The sequence below is a fragment of the Lygodium microphyllum genome, chromosome 21 (assembly GCF_053477565.2).
Source record: "Lygodium microphyllum isolate KBCC chromosome 21, Lygodium_microphyllum_v1.1.10, whole genome shotgun sequence".
Classification (NCBI taxonomy): domain Eukaryota; kingdom Viridiplantae; phylum Streptophyta; class Polypodiopsida; order Schizaeales; family Lygodiaceae; genus Lygodium; species Lygodium microphyllum.
The window spans coordinates 88,537,037-88,551,525 of NC_141155.1; positions in this window are offsets into that span (position 1 = coordinate 88,537,037).

Sequence of the window (14,489 nt, forward strand, 5' to 3'; positions counted from 1 at the left end):
TGTCTCTGCAATATCAATCTGTCTATCCTACTTAACAGATGACCTTTCATACAAATCATTGAAGTACCAGACGTGTAAGTTACCTCCCTAGGTACACATCATCTTCAACACTCTGGTAACAACAACAACCAACGTGATCTTCATCACCAACCCCTTGAGTAATGCAAGCTTTCATCCTAACAAGATGGGGACGTGAGTATAGGTTGTCTTCTGTATCTTTCAACAGAGTGTGAGATAGAGGGTGGGCTGAGTGACCATTCTTTCCCTTCAAATCAAATGAGAGGTGAGATGTGTGAATGGAGTGTTGCATACATGGGTTGGGCCTCTCAATGTACAGTGCACGATCTGTTCTTGTGCACTGTACCATAAGGCTCCCTGGCCTTTCTTCTTGCACTATATACTGACACATGGCGGGATGCACTGTTGCACCCTCAAATGCGCACAAGGCATACAACCTCTGCAAAAGTGAATGTGAGGATTACATCAATGGGTTTCAGAAATGGGCTGCCCTCTGTATCTTTTAACAAAGTGTGAGACAGAGGGTGGGCTGAGTGTAGTTGGTGTTTCTCCTCAATCAATTCCGAGAGGTGAGATTGAGGGACATTACGATAATTGGAGTGAGGTACATTTCTATTTTCCTATGCACACACGCGATGGGTCTCTGCCGTCGGCACAAAACACGACACCCTATTCTGTGCACTGTACTACAAGGCTTCCTAGCCTTCCTCCTTGCACCTATGCCAAATGGGTGGAACGCACGGATGCACTATCAATTGTGCACACTGGCATACTCCCTCCCAATCACTTTCTCCTTGTTTAATTCTAAACCGGCCATGAGTTATGGGATTTCATGCTTATTCATTGAACGATGTGCATCATGGGGTGAGCAACTGTTCTATCATCCTCTTGAGTGCCCGTGAGCTGAGAGTTCTATTCTTCGTCATCGACACTTGAATCAACGAACTTTTTTGGCAAAGCTACCTCCCTGGGTGCTTTGCATGGTTCCTACCATGCTGGACGTGTTCTGTGGCACGCCCTAGTCCCTCTTGCCACCCGACAATGGCTTCAATCTTCTTGCATCAACAACGACGATTTCCTTCAACCATCTATGAAATGGGCCAAGTGTTCCTAACTCTACCTTTATGTTTGCAAGTGCATGTTATGTCTTAAGTGTGGGGATGCTAGCGTCCAGTTGGTTGACAAGTCCGTGGCCGTGTCGATCAATCTACTCTAACTGGTAAGGTCTTAACTGTGGGGACACATCCCTACGCGTATGATGTGCATACCCCCTACATATGTCATTACCCAATCATGCATGTCTACCTCGTACTAGTTTTATTCTAATGGGGTCCCTTCCTCACCCACCCACCCTCGTGCCCCCTATCGTCGATGCCATTTTCCTTGTGGTTGCTTTTATTGCACAATTTTTTCATTTTCAATGTGAACATCCCCTACATTCACCAAACTCCCGATCCAACCTTATAGCCCAATTTGTCCCTTCGAATGATACACTTTTCCTTTTTACCTCCCCCTATTTCGGCTTACTTTTTTTGCGTTATTAATTTTTGAAGCTTTTCCTACACAATTGGATGTATTTCCATGTGAACATGCCCTTATCATTTTGAAATTGTGATCTGATGTACTAGCCCTCTCCTACACCTGCCCTTGGATATTTTTTATTTTACCCGCCTGTTATTCCAACATACGGTTTGTCCGTAATTAATTTTTGTACGATTTCGTGTCTTTTTCGTGCGTGTGTTTGATCTTTTTCCATGTGAACCTGCCCTATTCTCCTCCGAATTCAATTCTGACTAGATAGCCTTGTCCAACCACCCTTTTGCACAATTCTCATTTTCCCTCTGTCGTGTTTTGACCTCTCGATTTTTTGTTATTAATTTTTATTGGTGTTTTTTAGCTCTATTTTATTATTTTTTCCATGTGAGTGCCTCCTTACCCCATCCAAACTGCAATTTGATGTGACAACCCTGAAGATTCTATGTCCAGACATTTTTTTATTTTTCCCGTCCCCCCTTTCGGTGCCCAGATCATTCACTATTAATTTCTGAATCCCGTTTCGGATACGATTTTTGGGTTTTTTCCATGTGAACGAGATTTGTTTTGCTCGGCGCTATGTTCTGATGTGATAGGCTTGTCGAACACAATTTTCTGCACATTTTTCCTTCTTCCCCCACTTCATTTTGGCTAATGGATTTTTCAATATTAATTTCCACGTGCATTTTTTGGTCGATTTTTGCCTTTTCCGCATGCAAACCTCTCCTAATTCCCCTGGAACTACATGTTGATGTGCCAGACCTGTGAATCCCCTTCCCACTGACATTTTTTCTTTTTACTTCCCTTTGTTTTAGAGCCTCGTTCTTTTTATATTTATTTCTGAATCCCATATCGGGGTTGATTTTTGGATTTTTTTCATGTGAACGGGTCTTATCTTCGTCGGAACTATGTTCTGACATGATAGGCTTGTCTAATATAACTCTTCCCACCATTTTTCCTTTTCTCATGTTTCATTTTGGTGAATGGATTTTTTAAATATTAATTGTCGTATGGGTTTTCACACTTATTTTTTTGCCTTTTTCCCATGGGAACGTCTTGATTTGATCCCTGACACCCCATTATACTTTTTCGCAGTCTCCCCCTCACCTTTTGGCCCATTTTTTCTTTTTATGGCATTGCCTTCCGTTGCACGGTTTGTGCATTATTAATTTTTCTTTGTTTTGCAGTGTTCCCACGTGCCCTGCCTCGCGCGTGAACGTGCAGATTTTTGACTTTATGCGCCTCGAGACACCCCGTTCTCTTCGCGCCCTTTCGTCCCGACGACCTGACCGTGTTCCATCCTATCCTTGCAAATCCCCCCCCCCCCCCCCCCCCCCCCCCCCGGTGCATATGCACGGGACGCACTCCCTTTCTTTTGGGCTTTTCTTTTATGTTCATTTCCTTTATTTGAAAAATCAATGAAAAAAAACAAAAAACAAAACCCAAAAAAAACACCAAAAAAACCCTTTTAAAAAAAAACAAAAGCACACAAAAAATAATTACTTAAACAAAACAAGACAAAAAACAACAAAAAAACCCACCACTTTACACACCTGTAAAAAAAAATCAAACCACCAAAATAATCATACAACAAATTAATTTTGAAAAATAAAATAAAATTTAAAAAACACATAAAAAACAAAAATAACAACCCAAAAAAAAACAACACAAAAAAAATAAAATAAACAAAAACAAACACAAAAAGTAAAGAAAAGAAACAAAAAATTCAACAAAAAAAAACAACCGTCATCTTCTTCATCTTTGTCTTCTTCCTCTAGCCTCCTCCCTCGCCTCGTCTTCTTCCTCGGTCCCTCTCCTCCTCGACGCCCGCCCCGCCTCTGATGTCGCCCGCCCTTTGCTGCGGCCCCACCTCTGGCCTCGCCCGCCCCGCCTCTGACGCTCCTCCCCCACCCCGCCTCCTCCTTGCCGACCTCCCCCGCTTCTTGACCACCCCGTCTTCTCCTCTATGGTTGCCACCCGCCCCTCTGCGGCCTCCACCCTAACCTCCTCCTCTTTACCACCTCCCCTTCCCCTATCCTCCTCCTCCCTTGCCCCTCCCCCGCGGGCACCTACTTTTCCACCCCCACCCCGGCCACATTGGGCCCCCCACCAAACTTGGTCCCCCCCCACATTTTGGCCCCCCCATTTTGGCCCCTACCCCCCAAATTGGCCCCTCCACCAATTTGACCCCTCCTTTCCCAAATTTACCCCTTGCAAAATTTACCCTCCCACCCCCCATTTTGGCCCTCCATCCCCCAAATTGGCCCCCCACCCACTAAATTTGCCCCTCCCCTCTACATTTGGCCCCCTTCTTAAGCCATGTTCTTACCCCCCTTCTAAACCCCCCCTCTTACCCCCCTTCTAAGCCCCCTTCCTATGCCCTTCCTAAGCCCCCCCAACTCCCCTTTTCCCCCCGCGACCTCGTAGCCCTCGTTCCCCCCCCTTAGGATCTACACGCAAAACGCAGGATTGTCACCTGCGGGCGCAACGGCATGATTATGTGTTCGTGAGCTGCCAGCAAGCGTTCATGCGTGAGGACGCGCATCCGGACTTGTCCGTGCGTGATGGTGCATGCTTGACCATTTCCACACAGCTGTTCACACGCAATTGTACCTATTTTTTATTTCAAAACCCGATTAAAAACTCGAGAAAACGCCTAAAATCCTAAAAATTTCTTTTTAAAAACATAAAAAATTCAATTAAAAATAGAAAAATAGCTAAAAAATCCTCTACCAAATTGGATTTTTTTTTGGGTTTATTTTCCTAGTTGAAATGCAAAAAAAAAAATATAGATAAATTACAAATATTAAAAATCCTTCAAAATCCATTGAAAATTGAATAAAAATCATTTATGTGTATATTGGGAAATATGGGAATTTTCCATAAGTTTGGGACACGTGGTCAAATCTTTGGATTTGTCATAACTTGAAAACTATAACTCCAAATCAAGCGCTCTATAGCTCAATAGATTCCATTTCTCAAGCACTTTCCAATGATAGGTCACATCATATGCTTTTGAGAAACTTATGGACATGTTATCCGGGTGCCACCTTTTTAGTATTCAAAAAATGGAAATGGGAAGATTCCCAAACTCACTAATATTATGTTATTTAAAAATCAATAAAAATAAAAAATAAGTTTATTTTTTTTAAAAAAAATCCACCAACTCATTTTAATATTTTTAGAATGTTCCATATGCTGAAAATGCTTTGCCGAATGGTCCAACTATTATTTTAAGGCAAAAATGCTAAATTCAATACCTTAATTCTTTGAAAATTTATTTTCAATTCCGATAATAAGTTGAAAAATACTAGATAAATCTAGAAACATTGTTGAAACTTGATGGTCTAGTTTTCACTCATGGCGGACTGCTGACCTCACCATAAATATTTCTAATATATTCATGTGTCTCATTTATCCCATTTTTATCATATGTTTAAAAAAAATAAACATCGGATATCACCTCTAAAATATTTTTTTAAAAATAACCTAACAACACAATTAACAAAAACAAAAACAAAATAAATCACGCACACCAAACAAATATACCTCCACTAACCTTGCCTTGACGTGTCATATCATTTTCATTTGTGGTTTTCTTTCATTTTTGGACTATTGACTTTCATATTGGGATTGAGACGTGTGCATTCCATTTCATTGCATATATACATACCCACTTCTATGTACTTTTCTTTTTTTCTTCTTATTTTTTATTTTTCGCTATCCCAAAATTCACGATTAATTCTTCAAATGAATCCTAAACACCACCATGGCATCCGCGCTCGCGCCAGACACACCTTTTTCTAATAAATTAAAATCAACCCGCCGTTCACTTTACACGCGCTACGTGTGCTTCAGAGGTACCTTCATTTTAAATAAAAATGAACCAGTCGTCACAAAAATACACGCGCTAAAAAAGAAGAGCACTTCAAACACATTAAAATTTTAATCAATGAATATGCATTTAGAGACCTGAGTCTAGGTATCGAAGTCCGGGATTCGTTAAAAGCACCGTTTCACATTAATAAATTATAACTAACAATTTAAAAATGAACCATCACTTTCTTATTAAGGTTTAAACCTAATAAAATTTAACCATTGCTAATAATTTATTAAAATAAACTCTTCACTGAAATCATTCCCCTCATTTTCAATAAATATGCTTCGTGGGATGGGCACGTGTAGTCTTTTGAGCTGTCATTGCTTATAGAAGTTCTGGTTATGTCCTGAGAAGGTTATTGAGGTATTATGGTTTGATTGTATGATACGATTATGGGTGTGGTCTGTAGTTTTTTTTTCTGCCTGATACGGGGTCTTGGGTGCATTTTTATTGCATAGCATGAAGCTTTCAATCGCATATGTGTAGGTGTCATGCCGAATTTTTTTTAGGATGTGGATTGTTTGGGGTGGTCAATTGGTTAGTCACGCTTGTGTGTGTTTATTCTAGTAGATTTCTTTTTTATGGATATTTTGTTGTTTTGCATGCATTCACTGTGATTGTCTGTGTGTGTGGTATGTGTGTGTATTCCACCTGAATGGTGCCTCAAGCTCCTCCTCCTATTCAGTATGTCCCATTAATCAGTAGGGATTATTCTTCCCTACTGACTTTTAAGCCTATTTCAAAAGCTGGCCTTGCATCTTTTGTGGCTGCTCCACTCCCTCTGATTCCAGACGATCCAGCCCTTTGTAAAGAGTTTCTCGCGTCATATAGTAAGAAATTGGGCTTGGTTCATGGTACTTCCATGGTCTTGACACCGAGAGGGTTAGGGAAGGCTTTGTTTCTTCCCTAAAAAGGAGAATCCTTTGTCACAGCCAGACAATTATTCTCAAATAAAGAGATCCTCAAGCTATTATAGAAGCAGACTAAAGAGGTCCTTGATGTCAAGAAGGTGATTAACACTTCAGGAGTGTCTTTCTCAATGATCACTGGTCCTCTCCGGAAGCTAGTCTATCAATTTCTCCAAGACAGGTTCATACCTGCCAAGACACAATCTCACTGTTTGTCCAAGGAGCTCTTCACAGCCTCCATGATGGTTTTAAAAGGGGTTGCCACCATTGACTAGAGTACTTACCTTCTTACGAAGATGGACCAGCATTTTGTCAAGGTGATTAGAGGAAATGTTACCAATGCAACCTATGGTTCATATCTATATGCTTTCTTGACATATTTAGGCCTTAAGAAGGGTGTTTTACCTCCTCCACCATATGATCTAGTCCCTCCCCCTCCACCTTTAAAAGATTCATAACCCATTGACATAGAGGATACTGACTCCCCTCCTCCATTGGTCATTCAGCGGAAGCGCTTGAAGCATGTAGCAAAGACAATTCCACCAGTCATTCCTTTCGTGCCAGTTCTTGCTACCTCTAGAAGTGACCTCCGTGTCTACCTCACATGCAACAACTTATTCAGGGCACATGGAGAGGGCTCTTTGGATTTATCAATTACTTCGTTGAATAGCTTAGTGACAAGGGATGCCATTTCTTTCCTTTATAATGACATCCAAAGTTCTATTGAACTCTCACTAACAGCTTGTGTTCAATAGTTATATGCTTCTTTCTATGAAGAATTGATGTAATCCAAAGACCATATGCATAAGGCAACCATAGAGTTAGCCTTTGCTAAAGACACTCTTTCCAATCTATTTAAGTAGATGAAGCAGCAGATACAAATGATTGAGATCCATAAAGAAGAAATATCTTCTTTGAAAACTCAATTACCAGAAGCTCAGTGAGAGATCACTAGAGTTTTGGAGGAGAAAGAGCAAATGTCTAAAGAAGCTCAAGAGTTTAAGACTCTTCTGAATATGAAACTATCAGCTTTGCAGACTGCTCACAATAGAGTGGAATCCCAAGCTTCCCAGATTAAATAGTTGAAGGACCAGCTAGCATAGTCACGGTCCATCCCTCCAAGTCCCAGTGTCCCCATGATTCCTTCTATATCTCAGCAGGACTTGGCAGTTCTCCAGAGATAGGCCACATTATGTCCATTGTTTCAAGCTAAAGTGGAAAGATTGCAGTCCAAGATGGATTTATTATGGTCTACATTTGAGTAATTTCAAGATTATGTTCCTCCTGACCATTCCTTTTTTGTCCATTATCAGCTATAGAAGTTGGCTTTCTATATTAAGCTCTCAACGATGGATCTACCTCTTCCAGGATGGTTGGAGTGGAGAGCCTGGTCTTCTAATTTGTTGAAGAAGTTGTCTGTATGGTCTTTGAAGATTCTGTGATGACGGATACCATGCTGTTGTCTTATATGTATCTACGAGGTGATCTGTTAATTCCAGATGATGTAGATCTGGCTTGGTATGTAGGGGATGTGGTCTTGCAAGCTGCCTTGTATGTCAACCATTTGGAGTTGAGGATAGATGAAATGTTTCAGTGCTATTCTTCTAAAGTGGCTACTTACCTTGACACTTTATGGCATTCAATGATTGATTCTGTAGTCCTGAACCAATGACAAAATACAGCCTCTACTCATGTGCAAAACACTAACCAATTGAGGGTGGATCTTTTAGCTTATCTTTCCAAGAACCATCCATTTGATTCATCCTTCTTTGATGCCTACCATCGATAATCTGTTTTAGGTCCTCTGTTCCTAGCTTATTGTATTATCAACAAATGGCCCGTCGCTATGATGCTTATTTTTTCCTTTATCAATCCAACTCAGCAGCCATCTTACCTCTCCTTTTCCAACCTCGGGGTTTTTCTCAAATTCCAATCTTTACCTATTGTTCTTTCATTGAAGATCGAGTCTTTTCCCCTTCTCCGCCTTGTACTTCCCCATCTATCCATATACCATCTACTTTTCCTGCTTAACAATTAACACCTTTCCTAACTGATTTGCCTAAATTTTTAGCTAATCCTTCTTTAGCTTATTCCTCATTTTATGATTTTTCCTATCCATCTCTTCATCCTCTTTTACTCATTCCTCTTCCATCTCCTACCACTTCTATTTCTCAACCCCCTCAGTTGGTTAGTGGGTATGAAGGATTTGATCAGCAGATTCCAAGAAGAAGAGAATGGAGCTCAACTGATTCTCTCATGGGACCACAGATTAATTGGCCATTATTTCTAGGGGACTGGACAACTGCTAGTCAAGCGTACCAAAATTATCTCCATTTTTTCCAATAATATTCACAATATCTAGATCCTTCAGTGAGATTGATATCCCATTTTGCTTAGTACCTAGCATATATGCATAGGCATTCCCATAACGATCAAAAGGCCATTCCCAAGTTTTGTATGAATGTCAATGTGAACATTGATTCTCAACAATTGGATGTCTTATATTTTCATGCCCTTTGTTTACCTAGCAGATACCTTGTTTTGCTAGAACGGATGTGCTACCTTCAATGCTTTCCGAATCCTCCAAAATCTTTTGTAGATGAATCTTTATCCATGGATTGCTTTCGTAATCATCAAGCTTTCAAGAGGAATCATCTTCACTGATACCCCTAAATGTATCTTCTATGCTTCCCAATGATATATTTTTTGGAGGTGCCATTCAAATGGTTGTTTTGTGTTTGTGATGTATTAATTTGTATATGATGAGTGTGTGCTGGTTGAATAATTTGTTCGAGAGCTCTCTTTTTGAATATTGACACCGATGGTGATGGTGGATGGCAAGTCTACAATGCAAAACTGAGGAACCTCTTATATTCTTTACGAATTTGTCATGACTTTCTATTATTTATAAGATGTGTTAATGCATAATGATGTTTTCCTTTAGTTGTATTCTTTCTTAGAAAGAGGTGATAAGTCGGGGTGATTATTGAAGTTATTAAAGAAGATCAAATTGAGATTTTTACTAAACTTACATTCTTCTTTTCCTAAGGTCGCAAGGATGCTTCCTTTCTAAGTGTGGGGATATGTTAAGAGTAGAAAAAGATTAAAATTTTGACTGATTTTTGTTATTTTTTGAGGTTTGAATGGTTGATTTTGATGGATTTTGAGTGATGATTGGTTATTTTTGGAAGTGTTTGAGAGTATTTTGGATGATATTGATTATGTTTTGGAAGCTCATGATGATTCTTAGTGGAAATATGAAGTTCTATGATGTTCTGATAGGTTCTGTGATGTTCTGATTGGTTCTGATACCTTTTGTTTAGCTTCTGTTTTGTTCTGATTTTATTATGTATGAAGCATGGATTGATGATTGATGAAGGTTGAGGTCTTTTGAAAGCTTATTGAATAGTTTTTGATAGTTTGGAATTGTTTTAGTATGAGTTATGAGGATCTGTTGTTCTCTGATGACCTTCTGTAACCCTATGTAGACCTTTTGTAGAGCTTCTATCTCTGCTCTATTCCTATTCTATAGATCTTCTGTAAGTGTTCTGTAGAATGTGTGTGTGACTTTGGGAAAATTTTCTAAATTTTGGAAAGGATGAATCTAAGTTCAAAAGAGCTAAAACAAATGGAAGAAGCAACTGTTGAAGACTGAAGAAGAAGATTGAAGTGATAGTGACAGTAGCGACCTATGAAGAGACACTGTAGTGGCTCTAGTGCCCTTTCATACCTCCCATACCTCTTGGGAGGTGCATCCACGACCTAAGAAGGATTATTAAGTGCCATTCTTGAGTATTGTAGTAAGGAGATGTTGTACTATTGATAGAGAGAGAGAGAGAGAGAGAGAGAGAGAGAGAGAGAGAGAGAGAGAGAGAGAGAGTCAGAGATAGCCAATCCTATCAAAACAAGGTGTCTATTTATGAGAGATTGAGAGAAGAGAATTATGAAGACATTGAAGATGAATACTATGTGATTGATTTCCATTCAAAAGTGGTGTATTCTTTTATGTTCTTGTTTGTTATGATGGATTCTGTGAAGATATTGAAGATTATGGTTGATTCTATTAAATCCGTGGGAGATATCTATTATGTTGCTGCGTGAAGATTTGATGTTTTCCTTGTTTTGGTCATCAAAAGAATGAAATAAAAGCTTGTTGATGATACAATATAGATTTTCTTGTAGTAGAAACCCCTTTTCCTTGGTGTTCCTCTTGGGGATCCATCTATCCAAAAGATTGTTTTACCTCTTAAAAAGTGTAGATCTAGGACTACTTTAAGTTCACGAAATATTTATTGATTAAATGGGACCCCATGCTAAATAGCTAGACACTCAAACAATGCATGGATTCTGTTGTAAAAGATCTCTTGATACATTACAAAGGATTGTTTAAATATTTGTGTGTCTAATCCCATTCATGGATTGTGCTATAAAAGATTGATTGATGCTTCATTACAAAAAAAAGTTTTATTGCTTATGTATTGTAAGATAAGAGTATGTCAACATAGATTGATTTGAGGAGTATGGTAGGCCTCCCCCAAGGCTAGATGTTGAGCTCTCTCACCAAGGAGTTATTTGTCCACTTTGGATGCTAGGATTCGCACCAGATGTGAGAGGCCTCACCATAGGGATTTGTTCTTAGCTCTGAGGTGATAGGAGCCACAAGGTCTATGGCCATGGTTCCTTGGGCACATTGGGACTAGTCTAGCTCACTTTGAGCCTAGGGATAGGTCTCTTAGAATGCCTCCATGCTAGCTTAGGGTGGATTGGTGGCTTTGCCTTCAGAAAAATTCCTCTTTTTTAATTGAAAATTGATTTTAAAAAAACAAATATTGTGAATTTCTTTCTAGATTAGAGATTTATGCTTTCTTAAATATAGTTTTTCCACTTGTATTTGTATTTTTTCTAAAATTACATGAGTAATTGTGTGCTAATAGGCCTAACTAAGGAAGTTGTTTGTATATGTCAAAGTAATGTGATAGAGATAGTTAGAAAAGTAATCAAAAAATTAAGCAAGCCCCATCTTAATGGAAAGTGGGAGGGCAAACTTTTGATGAGATTTATTCTAGGGTAGGGTAGTCTTGGTTAGTTGAGAGGTTTCCTACAAAAGTTATTAGATTAGGAAGTTCTTAGAAAAAGTAGAATGCATGACTATCCTCCTAGAGTGTTGTTCTTAGAGGACAACTAAGTCATTTTAGGAGATCAAAGTGAGACTTTACCATATGGATAGAGGGGTTGATGCACTCAGCTTCCCCTTGTTTCTCACCCTCCTTGAACCAAGGGCAACATTGGTCTGCTTTAGTTCAAGTTGACTTGCATAAGAAGCAACCCACAATTGATACTAGAAACTTTGTTAGAAGACCTTATAATCAATTAGGACCTTTTTTGTTTCTTAAGTCAATCCCTCTTGGGACTGATGTGGAGCTTCCCCTTTTGAGGGTGGGCTCAAGTGATCCTAGGCTATGAACTTTGGATATTTCCTAGGAGTTCTTGATAGAGCTGCCTAGATACATCCCTTGATAGACTGTCAAATTTGTGCTATCAAGGATTTGTTAGATAGGTAGGTCACAGACAAGACTTAAAATTGCACTGATGCAATGTGATGCCTAAGTAATTCCAATATCAAGATATTAAACTTAGTTTCATTACAATTCTAGCCTCCATCGATATTACTATTCTACTGAAAACCCTTCTCAAAGGAAGCCGAATCATGTGAAAGATGTCCAAAATTTATGGAATCAAAGTAGTTCAAGAAACAATATAAGTCTAAACAAGTCAGATATCCAATCTACCTATAACTCCCATTCTAGGAGCCCCATGTGTGAATAAAATATGGAAGGGAATTGAGTGTCATGTCATTTTTCCGATGCAAGCCCTAATCATTGATTCAATAGCAAAGGTTAGCATTGTCACAATCAAGATGTCCTTAAGGCTTGGGAAAATTCTATTCTCAAAGTGAACAAGTCCATTTCAATCAAATCATTGCAACTGGATTCAAGGTCTCCCCATTTGGAATTCTCAAGGATTGGTCAATCATGGTTCAAGGCATCAACTTTTCTATAAACTTTGTAGTTATGAAGGGTGTGAACTATGGTGTATTTCTCATACATCCCTAGATGCAAAATGTAAGAATCTTTGAGAACTAGGGACAATGGTCTAGTTCTCTTAGGGAATAGGAAACAAGCAGTGAAAATTAATATGGAAAGCTAGAAAACCAATCTTGATGGAGCATGTTATGTATAGATACAAATTTTCTCATACATAACCTTTGATTCACTACATATTGTGCCTTTAGGATAAGCAATATTGGATGCACATATTAGCCATATTAGAATCCTAGAGAAATGGGGGTAAAGAAGCTCATGAATACATGATTCAAAAAGAAACACAAGAAACTACTATGCACGTGTTTGAAGCTCATCTAGAAGCATTTTTGAATCTTCACTCAATGCTACTACCCTAAATGAAGAAGCTATCCCATTCCCATAAATCAGCTAGAATTCATGAGATCCTAGCACAATGGCATTCTTGTCTCAAGAATACGGATGAAGCTTATCCACTCAATTTTTAGGAGTTTCTTACCATCTCAACTTGGCAATGGAAAAAGCTTCTTAACCTATTATTTGATTATGATAACAAACTTTCCCTTCTCTCATGGAGGCGCATGCTATAGAGTAAAGAAGGAAGTGATGAGGAAGATGGACCGGCCAAATATGAGTGCAAAGGGCTCTAGAGTGTAGTTCATTAAGTATGATATCAATGGCCGAATGATAAAGAAAATCTCAACAAATTCGAGCTAACCACAAGCTCTCCAAGGTTGAAAGCTTTGTTGTAGATACTACATCATGAAAGGAAAAAATAACATGGAATGGCTAGGAGACTTGGAAATCTTAGGCCTTCAACAATAAAAATTTCATACCATGGACATTTTTCCAAACCCTCAAGTACTAGGGATTGATAAAAGATACACCATTTAAATCTCTATTGTGGCATAAGACTCTAGCTCAAAAGTGAAAAGGAAGCATAGGCACGGACCCTAAGATTCCTCAATCAACCCCTACATGGAAGTTAAAGCTTAGCCTTCATCCATTTTAGATGAAGGCAACTCAAGAATTGAGAGTTGGATTTTGGGATCTATTTTTGTAAAACAAAAGTGGCTGGGAGGTGTAAATGACCAATCATTCATGGAAAATTGAATGGTGGTGGATGGTCTGAGCTGGAATTTTCCTAGGTGGATTTCAACACAGGGAATCCAATGCAAGTCTCCATTCATCAATCGAAGGTTGTTTGACCTCCCATTTAATCCCCGCAAGGTTTGGCATCCTAAAGTAGCTATGTGATCTGGGAGTCTAAAAGAGCGGGACGAAGGCCACATTGATAGATTTCGATGTCACAAAGCTAGATGTCTAGTTAGATCGTGAATCAGAGTTTGTTTGGGCCTCCATTTGGAAAAAAAACACTTGTGGAACAATGTGAACACTCAAGTTTGAATCGGTTTTTGTTAATCATTAAAGATAATGCTTACTTAAAGAGAGTTAAAACTCTCAAAACTTGATGAATGGGGGGATGCAATTTTTTGGTGCACCCCCTCATCTCCCAATTTGACAATTTTCAATCAAGTAGAGAGAGAGGGAGGCATCTTGGGCATGTAATGAAGAATTTTTTTGCTCCCTATCGCCACAATCGGATCAAAAAATAGTGCAGTAAATGAAGAGTTCAATTTCTAATATTTCTCTCTCCTCTCTCCTCTTGATGTGTGTTTCCATGGATCAATCGATGAGAGAAGGAGGTGGGATGAGGTGAGAGATATGGATTGCGGGATGATGCTAGAGTGTGAAGGTGTGTAGATCGAGGTTTGGAGGAGCATCTGCAACTTTGTTGGGAAGCATCAGTGGCCTTTCAATCATGAGATGCATATGAGATAAAGCGTGTTCTATGAGTAAGTGATAGATTTCATCATTTTATGGTAGATCTTGGTGGCAAATGGTTGTTCTTGGTTGTCAATGCTATGATCTATCAAAAATGTTAAGAAAAAAAATTCAGTCATCTAATAAAATTTCCTCAAACATGCAAAACCCGTAAATTACGATTTTAGAGTAAATAATGGATTTTGGGGCTTCTGATGTGTCAATATTATTCGAATGGGATGAAAT